Raw genomic sequence first — 19,704 nt, forward strand, 5'->3', positions numbered from 1 at the left:
AAGACAGAAGGAAGGCCAAGAGACACATGAAAACATGCTCAAAGTCACTAATTATCCGAGAGATGCAAATCAAAACAACAATGCGATATGATCTCACACCTGTCAGAATGGCTATCATCAACAAATCAACAAACGACAAGTGTTGGCGAGGATGCGGAGAAAAAGGAACCCTCATGCACTGCTGGTGGGAATGCAGACTGGTGCAGCCACTGTGGAGAACAGTATGGAGTTTCCTCAAAAAACTGAAAATTGAACTCCCATTTGACCCAGTAATCTCACTTTTAGGAATATATCCTAAGAAACCAGAAACACCAATCAGAAAGGATATATGCACCCCTATGTTCATAGCAGCACAATTTACAATAGCTAAGATTTGGAAACAGCCTAGGTGCCCGTCAGCAGATGACTGGATCAGAAAACTATGGTACATCTACGCAATGGAATACTATGCTGCCATAAAAAAGAAGGAATTACTACCATTTGTAGGCACCTGGATGGAATTAGAGAACATTATGCTAAGTGAAATAAGCCAGTCAATGAAAGAAAAATACCACATGATCTCACTCATTTGGGGATAATGAAAAACATTATAAACTGATGAACAAAAAGATAGTTACAGAGGTAGTAAAGCATCAAACAGACTGTCTAATTACAGCGGTAAGGTTAGGGAGAGGTGGGGGAAATAAGAGATCAACTGAAGGACTTGTATGCATGCATATAAGAGTAACCAACAGATGCAAAACATTGGGGGGTGAGGGCATTTATGGGAGTGGGGGGGCAATGGTAAGATATGTACACATATAATACCTTAATAAAAAATTTGGAAAAAAAAATTAACAAGGAAACAATGACTCTAAATGACATACTGGATCAAATGGCTTTAATTAAACTTTGTGGAACATTTCACCCCAAACTGCAGCATATACATTCTTCTCAAGTGCACCTGGGTCATTCTAAAAGATAGAGAACATATTAGGACATGAAACAAGTCTCTACAAGTTCAAGAAAATTGAAATCATATCAAGCATCTTCTCAGATCGCAATGGAATGAAATTAAAAATCAACTACAGTAAAAACACTCAAAAACATTCAAACACATGGAGGCTAAATAGCATGTCATTAAATAACGAGTGGGTTACCAATGAGATCAAGAAAGAAATAAAAAATTCCTGGAAACAAATAAAAATGAACACATAACAACCCAAAATCTATGGGACACAGCAAAAACATTCCTGAGAGGGAAGTTCATAGCAATACAGGCCTATCTCAAAAAACAAGAAAAATTAATAAACTATTTAACCCTACAACTTACAGAATTAGAATTAGAACAATAAGAAAAGCCCAGAGTAAGTAGAAAGATGGAAATAATAAAGATTGAAGCAGAAATAAATGACATAAAGGCTAAAAATACAATACAAAAAAAATCAATGAAACCAAGAACTGGTTCTTTGAAATGATAAACAAGACTGACGAACTTAGCCAAACTCATCAAGAAACAAAGAGAGAAGACCCAAATAAATAAAATCAGAAATGAAAGCAGAGAAGTAACAACTAACACCACAGAAATACAAAGGATTGTAAGAAAATACTATGCCAACAAGCTGGACAATGTGGATGAAATGGACAAATTCCTAAAAAAATATAATTTCCCAAAACTGAATCAGGAAGAATTACAAAGCCAGAATAAGCCAATAACAACTGATGAAATAGAAGCAGTAATAAATTTAAAAAAAAAAAAAAAAAAAAACCTCCCAGCAAACAAAAGCCCGGATCCGGATGGCTTCACAGGGAAGTTTTACCAAACATTCAAAGAACTATCACCTATACTGCTCAAACTATTCCAAAAATAATTCAAGAGGAAGGAACACTTCCAAGCTCTTATTATGAGCCCAGCATTATACTAATTCCAAAACCAGATCAAGACATTATAAAGAAAGAGAACTACAGATCAATATCCCTGATGAACATAGATGCTAACAACTTCAACAAAATATTAGCAAGTCAGATCCAGCAATATATTAAAAAGATCATACACCATGACCAAGTGGTATTTATTCCAGAGATGCAAATCTGGTACAATATTTGCAAATCAATAAACGTGATACATAACATAATCAAATAGAAAGACAAAAAGCACATGATTATATCAATAGATCCAGCAAAAACATTCAACAAAATTTAACACCGATTTTTATAAAAACTCTGAGCTACTGGGAACAGAGGAATAATACATGACAAACCTACAATGATTATCATACTCAATGAGCAAAAATTAAAACCATTTTCTCTAAGAACAGGAATAAGACAGGGATGTCTGCTTTCACTACTCTTATTCAACATAGTATTGGAAATCCTAGCCACACTTATCAGACAAGAAGAAGAAATAAAAGTCATCTAAATTGGAAAGTAGGAAGTAAAATCCTCATTATTTTGCAGATGACATGATATTGTACATAGAAAACCCTAAAGACTCCACCAGAAAACGACTAGATTTTATAAATGAATTTGGCAATGTAGTAGGATATCAAAATTAATACCCAGAAATCTATGGAATTTTTATACACCAATAATTAATTCTCAGATAGAGAAACTAAAAAAAAAACAATACCATTTACCATAGCAACAAAAAATTAAGATACTTAAGGATAAACTTAACCAAGGAGGTAAAAGACTTGTACTTGAAAAATGACAGGACATTGATAAAAGAGATAGAGGAAGATATAAACAAGTGGAAAAATATACCGTGTTCATGGATTGATAGAATTAACATCATTAAAATATCCATACTACCCAAAGAAATGTACAGATTCAATACAATCCCTATTAAAATGCCAACAGCTTATTTCACAGATTTAGAACAAATACTCCAAAAATTTATATGAAACCAAAAAAGATCCCATATAGATGCAGCAATTTTGGGAAAGAAGAACAAAGTTGGAGGAACCACAATACCAGATATCAAGTTATACTACAAAGTCACTGTACTCAAAATAGCCTAGTACTGGCACAAGAACAGTCATATAGATCAGTGGAACTGAACAGAGAACCCAGAAATCAACCCAAGCCAATATGCTCAATTAATATTTTACAAAGGAGGCAAGACCATACAATGGAGTCAAGATAGTCTCTTTAATAAGTAGTGTTGGAAAAATTGGACAGATACATGCAAAAAAAAAATGAAGCTGGACCACCAATATACACCATACACAAGAAAAAACTCAAAATGTATCCAAGACTTAAATGTAAGTCATAGAAGAAACCATAGGCAGAAAAATCTCAGACATCTCTCATAGCAATATGTTTACAGATACATCTCCTAGGGCAGAGGAAACTAAGAAGAAAATAAACCAATGGGAAGACATAAAAATAAAAAGTTTTTCCACAACAAAAGAAACCATCAACAAAATGAAGTGGTAGCCCACTGTATGGGAGAACATATTTGCCAATGATACATCTGATAAGGGGTTAATCTCCAAAATATATAGGGAACTCATACAACTTAACAAAAGGAAGACAAACAATCCAATTTAAAAATGGGCTAAGGACCTAAATAGACACTTCTCTGAAGACATACAGATGGCAAAGAGATATATGAAAAAATGCTCAAAGTCACTGATCATTCGAGAGATGCAAATTAAAACAACAATAAGGTATCACCTCACACCTATCAAAATGGCTACCATCAACAAATCAACAAATGACAAGTGCTGGTGAGGATGTGGAGAAAAGGGAACCCTACTATACTGACTGGTGCAGCCATTATGAAAAACAATATGGAATTTCCTCAAAAAATTAAATATGGAACTGCCATTTGACCCAGTGTTCCCACTTCTAGGAATATATTCTAAGAAACCTGAAACACCAATCAGAAAGAATGTATGCACCCCTATGTTCATAGCAGCTCAATTTACAAAGCTAAGATCTAGAAACAGCTCAAGCGCCCATCAGTAGATGAGTGGATAAAAAAAGCTGTGGTACATTTATACCATAGAATACTCTGCAGCAGTAAAAAAAAGTCAGAGCTATTACCCTTTGAGACAGCATGGAGGGACTTGGAGAGCATTATGCTAAGCACAATAAGCCAATCAGAGAAAGACAAGTCTCACATGATCTCACTCATATGAGGAACTTTTGAACAAAATAAACTAATGAACAAAATAGTTCCAGAGACATAGAAGCAAGGCCTATTTTATTTTTTTACTAGAGGCCCAGTGCATGAATTCATGCACTTTGAAAGGAACTGTGGGCTGTAAGGCTGCAGTAGGCACAGGGGCAGGTCTCAGCCCATACTCTATGCCCCCACCAGGCCCCTCCCTCTGCATTCCCTGGCCCCCTGTCTGCCAGCAGCCCCACTCCCACCACCCCTCCCACGTGCTGACGGCGCCGGCCCCGCTCGCACCCACTGATGGTGCAGAGCAATTGGGGTCGGCACCCACAGTGGGTGCAAGTGGGGTCGGCACCGTCAGCAGGTGTGAGCAGCAGCTGCTGCCCCAATCACCCTTCAGGAGCTCGGGGAGGTGGAGAAGCCTTCAGGGGCGATCGGACCAGCAGCCACTGCTCATACCCACTAATGGTGCTGAGCAATCGGGACTGGTGCCTGGCACCAGCAGCAGGTGCAAGCAGCAGCTCTGGCGCTGACTGCAGGTACGAGCAGGGCCAGTTCCAGCAGCAGGTGCGAGTGCCGGGCAGGACCCTGGTACACCAGAGCAAAGAATTTTCATAACCACCAGAGGCTCAACCTGACCACAGCGACTGGCACCCCGGGCACCTTGGTCTGGTGCCCCCACTCACCTGCTCCACTATCCCGCCACGGCCGACGCCCACCATGTTCCGCACACGCCCCCCTGGTGGTCAGTGAATGTCATAGCAACTGGTTGTTTGGTTGTTCAGCTGTTTAGTCTATTTGCATATTAGCTTTTTATTATATAGGACTAGAGGCCCGGTGCATGAAATTCGTGCACGGGGGAGAGGGGGTCTTCAGCCCAGCCTGCACCCTCTCCAACCTAGGACCCCTCGAGTGATGTCCGACTGCCCGTTTAGGCTCAATCCCACCAGGATCGGGCTTAAACGGGCAGTTGGACATCCCTCTCACAATTCAGGACTGCTGGCTCCCAACTGCTCACCTGCCTGCCTTACTGATTGCCCCTAACCGCTTCTGCCTGCCAGCCTGATCACCCCCTAACCACTCCCCTGCCAGCCTGATTGATGCCTAACTGCTCCCCTGCCAGTTTGTTTGACCCTAACTGCCCTCCCCTGCAGGCCTGGTCACCCCTAACTGCCCTCCCCTGCAGGCCTGGTCCCCCCCAACTGCCCTTCCCTGCAGGCCTGGTACCCCCCAAATGCTCTCCCCTACAGGCCTGGTCCCCCTCAACTGCCTTTCCCTACAGGCCTGGTCGCCCCCAACTTTCCTCCTCTGCCAGCTTGGTCACCCCTAACTGCCCTCCCCTGCAGGCTTGATTGCCCCCAACTGCCCTCCCTTGCAGGCCTGGTTCCTCCCAACTGCCCTTACCTGCTGGCCATCTTGTGGTGGCCATCTTGTGATGGCCATCTTGTGTCCACATGGGGGCAGGATCTTTGACCACATGAAGGCAGCCATCTTGTGTGTTGGAGTGATGGTCAATCTGCATATTACTCTTTTATTAGATAGGATAGAGGCCTGGTGCACGGGTGGGGGCCAGCTGGTTTGCCTTGAAGGGTGTCCCAGATCAGGGTGGGGGTTCCCTTGGGGCATGTGGCGGCCCAAGCGAGGGGCCTGTGGTGGTATGCAGGCTGGTCACTCCCCCTGGCGACCCAAGCGAAGGCCCTGGTATCTGGGGTTTATTTATCTTCTACAATTGAAACTTTGTAGCCTGGAGAGGAGCGAAGCCTTCTGCTTGCTCCATGGTGGCAGCCATTTTTGGGGGGATTTATGTATCTTCTATAATTGAAACTTTGTAGCCTTAAGAGGAGGCCTGGGCCGGCCAGGGTGTGTGGGAAGCTTGGCTTCCTCCATCGCCGGGGGCAACCCTAGCCTCCTGCTCTTTCCACCTCTGTGGCTACCGCCATTTCTGTTTGGTTTTATGTATCTTCTATCATTGAAACTTTGTAGCCTTGAGTGGAGGCCTAGGCTGCCAAGGGCAGGCGGAAAGCTTGGCTTCCTCCATCGCCGGTGAAACCCAAGCCTCCCTCCTGCTCTCTGTGGCCGTAGCCATCTTGGTTGGGTTTATTTGCATATTCACTCCTGATTGGCTGGTGGGTGTGGCTTGTGGGTGTAGCGGAGTGATAGTTAATTTGCATATTACTCTTTTATTAGATAGGATATGTTTTTATAGATTTAATTATATTTTTATTGATTTCAGAGAGGAAGAGAGAGACAGAGAGAGATAGAAACATCAATGATGAGAATCATTGATTGGCTGCCTCCTGCACATCCCCTACTGGGGATCAAGCCCACAACTGGGGCATGTGCCCTTGACTGGAATCAAACCTGAGACCCTTCAGTCCACAGGCTGATGCTCTATCCACTGAGCCAAACGAGCTAGGGCCCAATTGGCTTTAGACATGTTGGATACTAGAGTGGTGCTTCTCAAACTTAAAGGTGTGGATCCAGCCTGTGTTTGAACTCAAATCTCCCAGTCTCAGGTATGTAAGCCACATGCTCTCACCTAGGAAGTACTTCCTATAAATGAGAGTTGTGCTAAAATGAACCTTGGGGAGCTTCTGCTTGAAACTTGAGTTTTGTTATTTTTGACATGGTGTCTATTTATGAAATATCATTTAGGCATCTTGAGAAGAATAACAATAGGAACTCAAAACACCAAAAGCATTCTAACCAGAAAGTGCTTCCAAACCATAAACTGAGGTTGCTACAGCTGCTCCCACACTGACCCCGGGGTTTCTCTAATACCATGCTGAGCCATTAATTGTCTCTGAAAAGCCTGCGGCTTTGACCTGGCCATTTGATTTGGTACTGCTCTCAGGAACAAGTTACAGTGTCTTGTCTGTTAAACGACAATGCTCAGGCTTTGTGTAGATCCCAAGACCTGGTCTGTGCATCAGTGCAGAGTCTCAGGCAGACTGTCTATTTAAAGAGGGAGAGAGGGCCTTTATATCTGTTTCAGGTTTTACCTTCTCTCAAATGCATATGGATACACAGCAAGCAAGTAGCAATACCACACTTGCCTGGTCATTAAATATCCTGCAGTGTACTTCTTAATTAACACCAGTGTCACAAATGTGATGGCTTAAGTGCTCAAGACCTGGCTTGCTTAATGGCAAATAGAGAACTACATGATCATTAAATCCATTTGGAAGTACTTCTTCCCCCCCCCCCCACCCCCGCCTGGGGTGAATACAGTTAAGCTCTAAATATTCTTATTGTTTTCATCCAGTGTACTTTTTTAAAATACTGCTTTTTCCATCATCGCAACTTGCATTTCACTTTTGTCATCAGATTTAGCCCTATGCTATAAAATTGTATTATGGTTTTGTTGTTGGTAGTGGTGGTATTTTTTCAGCTAGGATTTGTAGCAATGCTGAGGATTAAGGAATAATTTGAGTGAATGACACATACAGTGTTGCCTAGTAACACAGGCAGATCTGCACAAACCCATAAATGACAAAATTTCATAGCAGTGTAAAAAACTTTTACTGGCACTGAAGCATATTTTCCCTGATTGAAGCAGAATTCATGCAACAATTAGAACCATATGACAAAAACTGGTAATGATTAGGCTTCAAAAGCTGCTGTTCTTTCCTGACAATTTCAAAGATTTTTTTTTTGTGTTTGTTTGTCTGTTTCAGGAAAGAAAGCATCGAATCCTTTATGGTCTAGCCTCACTTATGAGGCAGAATTGAGCCTGGTAATTAGGCAGCACCAGCATTTTAACTACAGTTCCCAGTGAAGAATGGAAAAGTTATGCAATAATTTACAAGTCTAACTAATTCATGTCAGCCAAAACCAGTTCTGAGTGTACCCACACACACTTTAGAGGGCAGCCTTCCTACTATGTAATGTAAAGGTAGAAACATGTAACCCTGTAATGGCAAAAACATGCCTATCACCATCACTAAGAGAAGGACTTCATGAAAATGGAAACTGGAAACCAGAAAGGTTTGCATTTATTATAACAAATATCCTAAAGAGCTATTTAAAATATCTGTTATATTTGTTGAAGTAAAAATTACAAAATATAGTTGTTAAAGAGTCCAAGGAAAATTATTTTCAAAATGAATTGAAGGTGTTTGTTAAGTAAAACCTCAGAGGCAGCCAAAGAAAATATGAATTTGTGGAAACAATAATTCATCATACCCTGATACACGCACACACAGGATGAGTGTTTCACTGCCTGGATACTGCTGATTTCTTTTTCTCTGACAAACACATTTCTATGAACAGAATCACCAATGTCAAGGGATTCATACTATACCTCGAGAAAATTAAGGAATAAATGCTTTGACCTTGTCATAAACTCTGCATTCTTCTATCTTTTGCTTGAAAAAAGATGCTTATAAAATTTAATAGAGAATGCAGGCACCAAATAATTCATTGTGAAATACATGGGAAGACGTGTATGTTCAAGCTTAGCCTTTCCATCAGTTTTGTGGCTGACTTCCTGAAAAGTCCTAATTTGCTTTCACTAGAGCCAGAAAGTTTCAGACTTCTGGTTTGGTTTCTCAGACTCCCCAAACCTGACATAGCTACAGGAAGATACTTGCAAAGATACAGATACCACCATAGGAAATGGAACAGGATGGCACTGAAAGAAAGGTAGATATTCAAAAATAAAATAAGCCATATCTACTCCAAGATATGAGGTCTGAGAAAGCCCATGCACACACCACAGAAGTAATACTTGGAGTGCCTGGAAATGGTCCAGAAGTACAATGAGCCCACAACTTAATGGCAGGGACCTTGAGCAAGTTGCTTAACCTCCTTGAGTCCTACTTTCCTCCTCCATAAAATTAAGGGATTGAATTAGATAGGCTCTAAAATCCCTAACAGCTCCAAGATCCTATAACTAACTGCTCCTATTGATCTATAGGAAAGTCCTCATGGCTTCCTACTCTGTCATTTTACTATAAGCAACTATAAGGAAACCAGTAGTTAGAGCTGATAAATTAAAATTGGGCATAAGCCACAATTGTTGAGGTGTGATATGCTTTCCAAACATACAACTTCATGTTTCAAAGTGAGACCTGTGTAATTACTTAGTGTGCTCAGTGCATACTGGACACTCAGCAAAAATCACTCCCCACTGCTGCCCCTCCTATACACACAAATCGCCCAACAGGTTTTCCTGTTGGCCCTCCTTTATGGAGTGAGCTTTTGTGATTCCGTGTCAATTATGAAGACTTAACACAACAAATCTGAAAAACTCAGAATTGGCAGTACATTGCATGGATTATGTATAGACTGAGTGACAATTTAGTTACTAATTTCTGATAAAATTTTAAGGCTGATCCTCTTAGATATTTTGAAAATAAGTTGAATTTCATCAAATAAATCCTAATGATAAATGAAATGTGTTTTCTAAACTGTGTTAGAATGCAATAGAAACATTAAATTCTTGAGTTTCTGGCCCCAAATTGACAGGTGAAAAATTCTGTGAATCTGTTCTTATTTAAAAATAAGTAAGTAAGTAAATAAATAAATAAATAAATAAATAAATAAAATAAACAAAACAAAAAAAACGTATCCTATCCCTCCACCTCATAGCTTAAAACCAAGGTCTATATAGCAAAAATTGGGGGTGTTCAGGTTCTTAACAACTAAAGGGAAAGTTCCAAATTGATTTTTATCTTATCTACAATGTTATTACATTTCCAAATGAATGGAGTAGTTATCCTTTATATTGTGTTTAAAATACTTTACCTTAGCTATTCCTAGTGTCTGTTTAGGGTCTTCTCATCCTATATAATAAAAGGCTAATATGCAAATCAACCAAACGGCAGAACTGTTCACTATGACGCACACTGACCATCAGGGGACAGACGCTCAATGCAGGAGCTACCCCCACGTGGTCAGTGTACTCCCACAGGGGGAGCACCACTCAGCCAGAAGCTGGGCTCACAACTGGTGAGTGCAGCAGTGGTTACAGGAGCCTCTTCCACCTCTGTGGCACTGCTAAGGATGTCCACTGTCCCCAGAGGGGAGTGGGCCTAAGCCATCAATCAGACATCTCCCAAGGGCTCCCAGACTGTGAGAGGGCACAGGCCAGGCTGAGGGACCCCGTCGAGTGACTAATTTCATGCACTGGGCCTCTAGTCTATATATATAAAAACCTAAGCAACTGTTACAACTGAACAACTGGAACAACCAGAATGACTGGTCAACCAGTTGTTATGACACACACTGACCACCAGGGGCAGATGCCAAAGCTGGAGTCGCCCCCTGGTGGTCAGTGTGCTCCCACAGCCAACCTCCTGTGGCCCCTTCCCCCAGCCAACTTCCTGAGCCCCTCCAACCCCCAGGGCTGGCCAACCTTCTAGGGTCCCTCCCCCAAGCTGGCCATTCCCCCAGATAGGGTTCAATTGCCGGCCAGGCCAAGGGACCCCACCCATGCATGAATTCATGCACCAGGCCTCTAGTTTATATGAATGATGTTGGACACACCAATTGCCCAATGCAAGAGATCTGAAAGTTTGAAGAGGACCAGCTTTCATACATGTATACTTTAAAGCAGAAAACTGGTGAAATAACTATCTAAACAAGGTGTGACAGACAATATCATTATCACCCCTTTTCTAATATTTTCATGGGAGAACCATTAAAGGTAAATAGTGATGGGGGGAGATAAAACATGAGTTTTGTTTTGTTTGTTTGTTTGTTTTTTTTTCTTTTTCATTTAACTTGAAATAGTGGCTTTCTAAAATCTCATTTCATGGAAGACTAAAAAGTAGATTTCAAGTTGGAGCCACTGAAAGTAAAATAGGTCAAAGTCCACTGCATCTATTTTCAATTATTGAGACATACAGTCCTCAAGCAGCCAGAGTCCACTGAAATTGTCTGAGACCTGGGGACCATAATGAAAATATCTTATAGTAAAATGTATTTCACATAGGTTTAAATGCAAAATGAGAACCCTACTTTTTATTACTCATTAAGTGAAATGTGTAATCTTTTTCCCTTTTAAGGTCAAGTATGCAATATTTTGGAAAACAAACCATAAAAACATGATTAGAGAGAACAGGGGAAGTCATTATTTTCTCCAGGCACAAAAAAGGCAGCATTATTCTATCAATCTAATGTATCTCTGTAATGGCAGTGGCAGCATGTGGCAGAGCTTAAATTGCAAAGACCGTATTTAAGAAAAAGCTTGGATTAAAAGAGCAATGTGATGAGCTGGAAAATATCCACATGGATTAGATTATTGTTATAAATTCCATTTCCTTCCCAGAGACCCACTTAACATAATATATTGTCATATTATCTACCCACATGGAAATAATACATTCATCGGGCCCCAAATCATAAAACAAATCCAAATGTACATAGTTCATGATAATGGGAATATAATCCATATTGTGCTATATGGAGAAGGCAACGAAAATATCTCTGAAATACTTGTAAAAAAACGTTGAACCTGAAATGATAAATATATATAGCATCTCTCAGTTTACTTTGCTTTCTTGGAAAGATTCATAACTCAAAAACTGAAGATGGTAGCCTGTACTTTCTCAATGTTACTGTCAGGATAGACTTCATGTGAAAGCTTATCACAAAGCAAATATTTCAGAGTGTGTGGCTTTTGCAAAGCACAACTTCACTGTGGAGGTAGTTCCAATGGAATGTCAGTTTTTCAACACCAGCTGCTAACTATCTGTCATATTTAGGACATTTATGTTCATTGCATGTTAAGCAATTTTACCATGAAATGAACTACAAATAGAAATTTTGGTTAATACTTTAGGAACAGCCTTTTGTACAATTAGATTTTCTTGAATATTCCCTTATTTCATTTAGCCAATTTAAATTAATCTGAAAACTTGACTATTTTACTGTCAAATTTAATACTTTAACAACAATTTTAGTTAATGGAAAGGATTATATGCATCCTTGAGAAAGCCCTGAGCACTCCTGGATTTAGGCTAGATTTAGGTATAGGGCAGCTGCCATCAACCACTTCTCTGTTGCCTGGGTCTCAGTATTAGCTGGGCCAAGTCTCTTGTTGCCTGGGTCCCAATCTGAGCTGGGCATGGGAAGCACGAAGCAGCCATGGGGCAGGAGACCTCCCTCAGAAGGGGCGAGTGTTCAAACCCCTGTAATGTTGGGGGGGTGAGGATCTGTGCCACACCTCTGTTGACCCCCAAGTTCTCTCCTGATGGCCCCTTGCGACTGTGCCTGTCTTAGGTTGCCCCTCCCTTGAGGAGTCTTACCCGTCATTGACTAACCAGCCATCCTCCGGGGCCAAGCAGGGTGATATAAGGTTCAGTTCTGTCTCCTTGGTAGCCTATGCCCCTATGGCCTCCATGCCCAGCACCTGCCTTGGGATCCCCCCACTGGTGGGGGGCCCCAGCATTGATCATATATCTTGGGGAACCCAGGTTTCTTCTCCAGGGAGGGACCAGCTCACGCCATTGTGCGAGAGACAGATCCATGGTGCCAGCCACTACGAGGCTTCAACCTAAAGCTCAGGCAACAGCTGTGGGCAATTGGATTGTGAGAAGAGGGTTTCTCTTGGCAAAATGGGCAAGAAGGGCCAATACAGAATGCTCAAGTACCTTCCCAAGAGGCCTTCCACACAGTGGAAGGGATTAAATCCTTTTATGTCCTTTTTAAATTGCTGCCAAACATTAAAAAAATTTTAGATTTTTTAAGTTTGTTTGGATTAATTGTACAATATGCTGTTTGTAAAATATCAAAAATTATAATGACATTGTAGAATAATACCATGCAATTTCAAGTATATTAGATGTTTTAAAAGGATTTCTTTTAAGAAGAGAGAATAATTTTCTTGTATTACTCTGGGCCCTTGGAGCTTTACAAGAATCATCTCTGTTAAGGCCTTGAAATTTTAACATGGAAAAAATGATCAAATATATATATATATCCATATATGATTTAAAGATTATAATACTTTTTACAATTATCTTAAGATATCAATTAGATTTTAAACTAGTTTTTGCATAGAAAAATTTGAATTAATCCTCTTTTTTAATTAGACCAATAATAAGCAACTTATTTTGAATTCCTAATTATTAGAGAAGACACAACATTTTATTTTCTCAAAAATAAGTTCTTATACTTTAGACATTTAATTACCACAACTATATAATTTCTCCCAATTTAATTTGCACTTTGAACTTTTAAAGCTGGCAAGTCAAATATATTTAGCATTTCCTAGATTAATAACACTTTACATTTTTAAGAAAAATACAAGACATAATCAATTAATAGATTCAATTCTGTCCTCTAGGTTTTTTATGAGGCAAATTTAAACTTTACTTTTTATTTGCCAGTAGCTCTGTAAAACTCGGTTTGGTTTATTCTAATGTAAATTACCACATTTTTCAAAGATGGTTCCTGGCAGGAAACTAGATTACCTGTCTTCTAGGGGAAGGGCGTCTACCCCTTCCTCCATTAACAAAGGGCGTAGCCAGTTACCTGGGCTACTTAGCTCTTTATAATTAATACATTATTTATCTATATTTCAACAATTTCTTTGAGATTCTAGAGTCAATTATAATTATTTTCAAGCATTCACTTTGGATAAATTCTATAACAGAGACAAATTTATTTATGTTCTTGTAGGCCTTAAAAGTTAACTTTTTTAACAAGGTTCATTAGCATTGTATTTTAGCCTATAGGGCCTGGGGCGGGGCTTTAGTTTTAGTTTTTTGTCTGTTGGGGGGTGATTTTGTTGAGGGAGGAGTATTCTGTTGGGTAGGACTTAAGGTGGAAAGCTCAGCCTCGAGGGCTTGAATTTCTTTAATAAGTTGGACATGCTCTCGTTTCTGCTGTAAAATTTCCTTTAAAGAAGAAACTTCTCGAGCAAGGGTTATTTTAGCTTGTCTGATGGGGTCAGATGGACGGGAGTTAAAATCTGGAAGAGGAGAAGGATGAACTAGGGAATTGAGATTATAGGGTGGGGGTCTATGAAGCGCTGGGGCAGTTAGGCGCCAAGGGTCATCATGATAGCGAGCCGCCTCCTCATCTAAGGTTTCTTGTTCTTCGGGGGTTAGGTGATCTGAATGATCTCTTTTAAAGGTAAGCGAGGGGTAGATATTGGGGATTTTTTCTTGTGGCTTTTCTGGTTCTTTTTTAATATTTAAAGGTTTTTGGTCTTTAGGGGTCTCTGGGGGTTCTCCTGGGAGATCTATAACGACTGAAGGGCATGTTGAGGGGGAACGGGAGTTTTCCTTAAGAATCTCCTCTCCTGTTTTGATGACCTCTCTAACATCAGGGTCCTGAGAATGGATTTTTAGAATGTCATGAATTAAGTTCCAATAAGAAAAGGCATTAACGGGAATCTTCTCAGGGCCAAAAAAAAATCCTGTAGGGCATCTCCTACCCATTCCCAGCGTTTTTGATTAATAGTTCCTTCTAGGGGGAACCAAGGGCAGGTATCATGAACAAACTCAAAGAACTGCCTAAGGTCTTTTCTTTTAACCCTTATTCCTCACGCTCTGAGGGATATCTTGACACCGTCAAGGAACATTTCATGGGCACTCAAAGAATTCCCCATTATTGGTCGACTGGATGGCTCTCCGAGTGACTCCTTCCCCCATGTAAGCCTCTGGGACGTATAATCCCCGTCCAGGTCAGCCTGAATTTTCCTGTCAACCCAGGGATTCAGGCGGAATTACTCTCTTTTCGACTCTACCCTTTACTCCCTTGCTTGCGTGAAACAGTCGGTAGGTATAATCCGCCTACAAGGATCCACACAGATGGGAAGACCCCTTTTGCCCTTGTCAGGGAGTAGGAATTCCCTTTGTTGAGTCTGTGAGGTGAACGACCTTTTGTTCAAAGCAAGCTCAAGGTTTTAAGAGTAGATCTAATTGGAGAGAATTCACGACAAGAAAGCCGGGCGACGATACTAATTCAAGTGAATCAGAGTTCTCACAGCCGGAGATGGGTACCTTTCACTCTTCCCCAAATCGGCAAGTGAGTGCTTATTAGTGGGCAGGAAAGAATCGACCAAGAGAGCCAATAATAGCAGTGGAGCAAAAAGGGGTGAAATGTTCTGAAATCTTGTTTGAAAAATCGTCTACCTACCTTACTCCGATCTGTCTCACGGCGGGTGGGACCGTGGCAATCTAATGCTGAGTCTTCACTCGCGGGTCCTCGCGGCGACTCTGGGGGGGTGCCTGGCCAGGGCTTCTCCGGTAGATGTTCTCGTCAGGGGTCCCCAGGTCGCCCGTTGGGCGCCAGATGCCCCGGCCCGCGGGGCAGCAACGAGGGCACGCAGGAACCACCTAAGAGAATGAAACAAACAAGGAACACGAAGAATAGAGGCAAGACAAGGTTCTGATCAAGCCTCGTTTTTTTATTCGAGTGTTGCGGTATATAAGCACTCAGGAGGGAAGGGGTAGGATAAGGAGTTGCCATGGGATGATTGGTTGGGGGACTGGGTATCTGTCCTAGCTGATTGGTTATTCTGATGTGGGGGGTTCTTCTGGCCCTTGGGCGCTCGGGCTTTCTTTGTCCTTGCTCTTTGTCCTTGCTCAATCAGGAAGTAGGGCTGACCAGGAAGTGAGACCAAAACTGCTTTTATGGCTCCCGGCATCTCCTCTCTTTCTGTTTTTAAGCGGGAGTGGGCTTTAACCGAGCGAGGGAGTAGTGACCCGGCTCCTCCCGTGGGTTTCCCAAGCCCACAGGTAACAGCTCTCGGTATCTTTTGGGGAGGAGAGGTAGAGCCTGGAATTAAGGCCAGAGAGCCTTCCCTGCGGTGGCTGTGCCTGTCTTAGGTCGGGAGACTCGGGATACCTGGTTTAAAGCCTGCATTACCCGTCATCGGCCTAACTGAATCGCTCTGATCCAGTGCCTGTCTTAGGTTGCAGGTAGGGCCTATAGAAGAGTCCCTCAGCATATGCCGTCTCCTCTTGTCTTCATGGCTGAATTATTTCCTGCTAATTCCTCTCTGTTGCAGGAATCCACATGGTCCTGGAGGTTTTTTTTTCTGAAAATATACAAACATATTCTCGACCAAAAGTTAATAAAGGTGTCTTTTCTATAAATTTGACTTGGGATCCTTTTTATTTTTGCCCAACTAATTTTCCTTTGGCTTAAATTCAATTTAACAATGCAATCAGAAACATTGAAATGGAATCGTAAAATATTTAGTATAACGTGTGTTGCTTTTACGTCCAACAGATGGCGCTGTTTTTCAAAAAAAGCATGTTTTTACCTGTCACAGGTGTGACATCTATATAATAGTAGGTATAAGGTACATAAAAACACACACGTATGTGAATGCTATGTTGTGTCAAAATTTCAAAGCAATCAGTGAAGAACTTTCAGAGATTTAAGATTTTGAACAAACGAACATTTACATTTTTATTTATATAGATTATTATATTTTTTCCTCAAAGAAAAATGCCCCTCAAAATTTGGAATTTGTAAAATGCTTGTGAAGAGCCAAAACCTTAAATTACTAGTAGGTTTTCTCTAGCTTGAAAAGAGAATTTGGAATATCTGGTAACTTTTTATGCTCTCACTATAAAGTTATAGAATGTTCCAGATCCAAAGCTACCTCCAAGAGCATTTATCACAGTCCTCATTTTATTTAGTTTGTTTTCTCATAAAAAGTATTTGAAGGAACATACAATAAAAATACAGATGAACTGAAGCTTTTTAAAATAAGTAGGTAAATCAGAGCCATATAGAGGAAACAAAGAGAGAATTTCATTAGGAAACTAAAGAGAAATTGTATTGAACTTGGATATCAACTCCATTTGTGTTTGTTGGAAATGTTATTTGTACATAACATAATTCATATCTATACTAATAATAGAGGAATATGCAAATTGTCTGGGATGCCATCACAGTAATAGTAATGAACAGTAGGCTGTGTGGGGCAACCAGGCCATCAGGGGAGGAAGTTGGGGGTGACCAGGCCAGCATTTGAGGGTTTGATTGCTTAATCAAATAATTTTTATAGGTTTAAAATGTTGGTGTATATTCTCTAAAGTTTAATAAGTGTGAAAATGAAAACCTTGAGATCCCATAGATGAAATCCTAATGAAATAGAGATGAAATGGAATAATTCACAGCTTCTCAATCCAAACACCACTGCCAAGGGTACAAGTGTGCAAACAGGAGCCAGGTGATCTGAGATGGTGTCCCTCGGCCTCAGAGCTACCAGAACAAGCAGCCTGGCCTTTTCACCCATGAATGTAAAAACAGTATTTTCTGTGTATGAAAAGGGATGGCAAAACACTAATAGCCCATAAAGCAACAACAGGGAAGTTGGGCAGGAACATTGATGAGAAGAATGATTTAAAACAGAAGAGAAAAAAATTCACTGAGAAGACAAGTTGCCAATGATTATGGAGATAAAGTTGATTTAAAAGAGGATAATAATTAGAAATGAGTTACAGTTGTAAGCATTGCCATGCAGGATAATAGGATTAAGAGTTAAACAGGCAAGTAAATACATTACATGTTCCAATAATGATAAAGTGTCTGAAGCAGCTACTTTATTATAAAATCTGCTTCTAGCATACACGCACAGGAAAATAAAGAAATATTTTGTTTTGTTACTATTCTTAAAGCTGTACAACTCAAAATTGCATTCCCTGCAATGTACAGTGTTGGATGCAGTTATTTAGCTTTCAATTACACTGCCAGATTTTAAAATGCATTATTTTTTATTGGTAACTATAAAAATCTACATGAGTACAAATATATATGCTATTCATGAACTGATAATGTGTAGTATTTCTTCAGTGAGTATAAAATTTAAATTTTAGTCGTGGAGGCGCTAAGAGAAACAAAAGGGAGCAGGCCTAAGCTGTCAGTAAGACATCCCCTGAGGGCCCCGTACTGCAAGAGGGCACAGACTGGGCTGAGGGACCCCCCAAGTGCACGAATTTTCATGCACCAGGCCGCTATTAAATAATAATTTCATAAACCAGAATGACTATTAACATTATAGTATGTTCTCTCTTTTTTATATTGGGGAGGTATGAGTATAATTTTTTAATTTTTAATTTATACTTGACATGCTATATTATATTAGTCTTAGATGTACAGCATAGTGGTTGAACATTTATATAACTTACAAAGTGATCCCCCCAATAAGTATATTACCCACATGACACCCTGTATAGTTATTCCAATATATACTTATGGACATTTTTCTTACACATGTTATTATTATTTTCTTACATAATTAACATCCTACAATTTGTATCATGCTTCCTAACATAATCTACACTAATAAAGGAGAAAGATGCAAATTGACTATACATCTGTGATGCCCACCAGCCAATCAGGAGTGAGTATGCAAATTAACCCAACAAAGATGGTGTGTTAATTTGCATACGCAGGTGCCAAGTGGCCAGGGGCGGGGTGGCTCCAAGCGGCCTGGGTCCCAGGGACGGGCACCAACCCCACAGCCTCCTGGGACCATTGCTGCCCAGGGAGGTGAGGGCAACCGTGCCAAGCCACTCTCGCAGGCTCCCGGGACCATCGCCAGCCCCCGGAGGCGAGGGCAGCCATGTAGCTTTACAGCAAACAGCAGGGGCCTGCTTGGCCATAGCCATGGCGACCCACGAGCAGGCAAGCGGGCCTGCAGGCAGCACCCAGCAGGGCCTGCTTGCCCATCGCCATGGTGTGGAGCAGGCAGGCCCCGCAGAGAGCAGAAAACCATGGGTAGCGGGTCTAAGCTGTCAGTAGGACATTCCCTGAGGGCTCCTGGATTGAAGAAGGTGCAGGTCGGGCTGATGAACCTCCCCCTCCCTGTGCACAAATTTCATGCACTGGGCCTCTAGTATTATATAACAAGCATTTCCTATCTATTTGATTATACTTGAATCACATTATTTGTAATAGTTACATATTATTCTCTTTCACAGTCAACTTTGCCTGTCCTCAGGGATGCAGCTTGGCGCCCTGTAGTTTCTCCCTGACCTCTGGGCACAGAGGTCCAGCAGACTCTCTTGCCTAGATCCTTGATTTCACCTTTATCCAGGGGACCTCTGTCCTTCCCAGCTACTAACTGTCTCACCAGCTGCGTCTCCTTTGCCAATTCTGGCTGAATTCCACTCATTTCAGCGGCTCCTATGGCCTATATCTGATTCTTATACCCCTGGTGGTGAGTGGTTTCACCTCCTATGTTTCCTTAAGACTTATAGTTTTCTCTTTGTTTCTTGAACCTAGTAATTTCTTTATCATGTTTTACATTGGGCAACATGTTAAGATTTAACATGTTATATATTAGTGCACATTTTAATGTTTTGACCCGGGAAGTTTCTAGTGTTTCTAGTAATGATGTATTGCAAATGACTTAAATGTTTAAAAATAGTGGACTGCTGAAATACTAACCATTGCAATCAGACAAGAAGAAGAAATAAAAGGCATCCAAATTGGAAAAGAATAAGTAAAACTGTCCTTATTTGCAGATGACATGATACTGTACATAGAAAACCCTAAAGGGTCCATCAAAAAATTATTAGACTTAATAAATGATTTCAGCAATGTAGCAGGATACAAAATTAATGCCAATAAATCTATGGCATTTCTATACATCAATAATGAAATTACAGAAAGAGAGACTAAAA

The sequence above is a fragment of the Plecotus auritus genome (assembly GCF_963455305.1).
Source record: "Plecotus auritus genome assembly, chromosome: 2".
In the NCBI taxonomy this organism is placed as follows: domain Eukaryota; kingdom Metazoa; phylum Chordata; class Mammalia; order Chiroptera; family Vespertilionidae; genus Plecotus; species Plecotus auritus.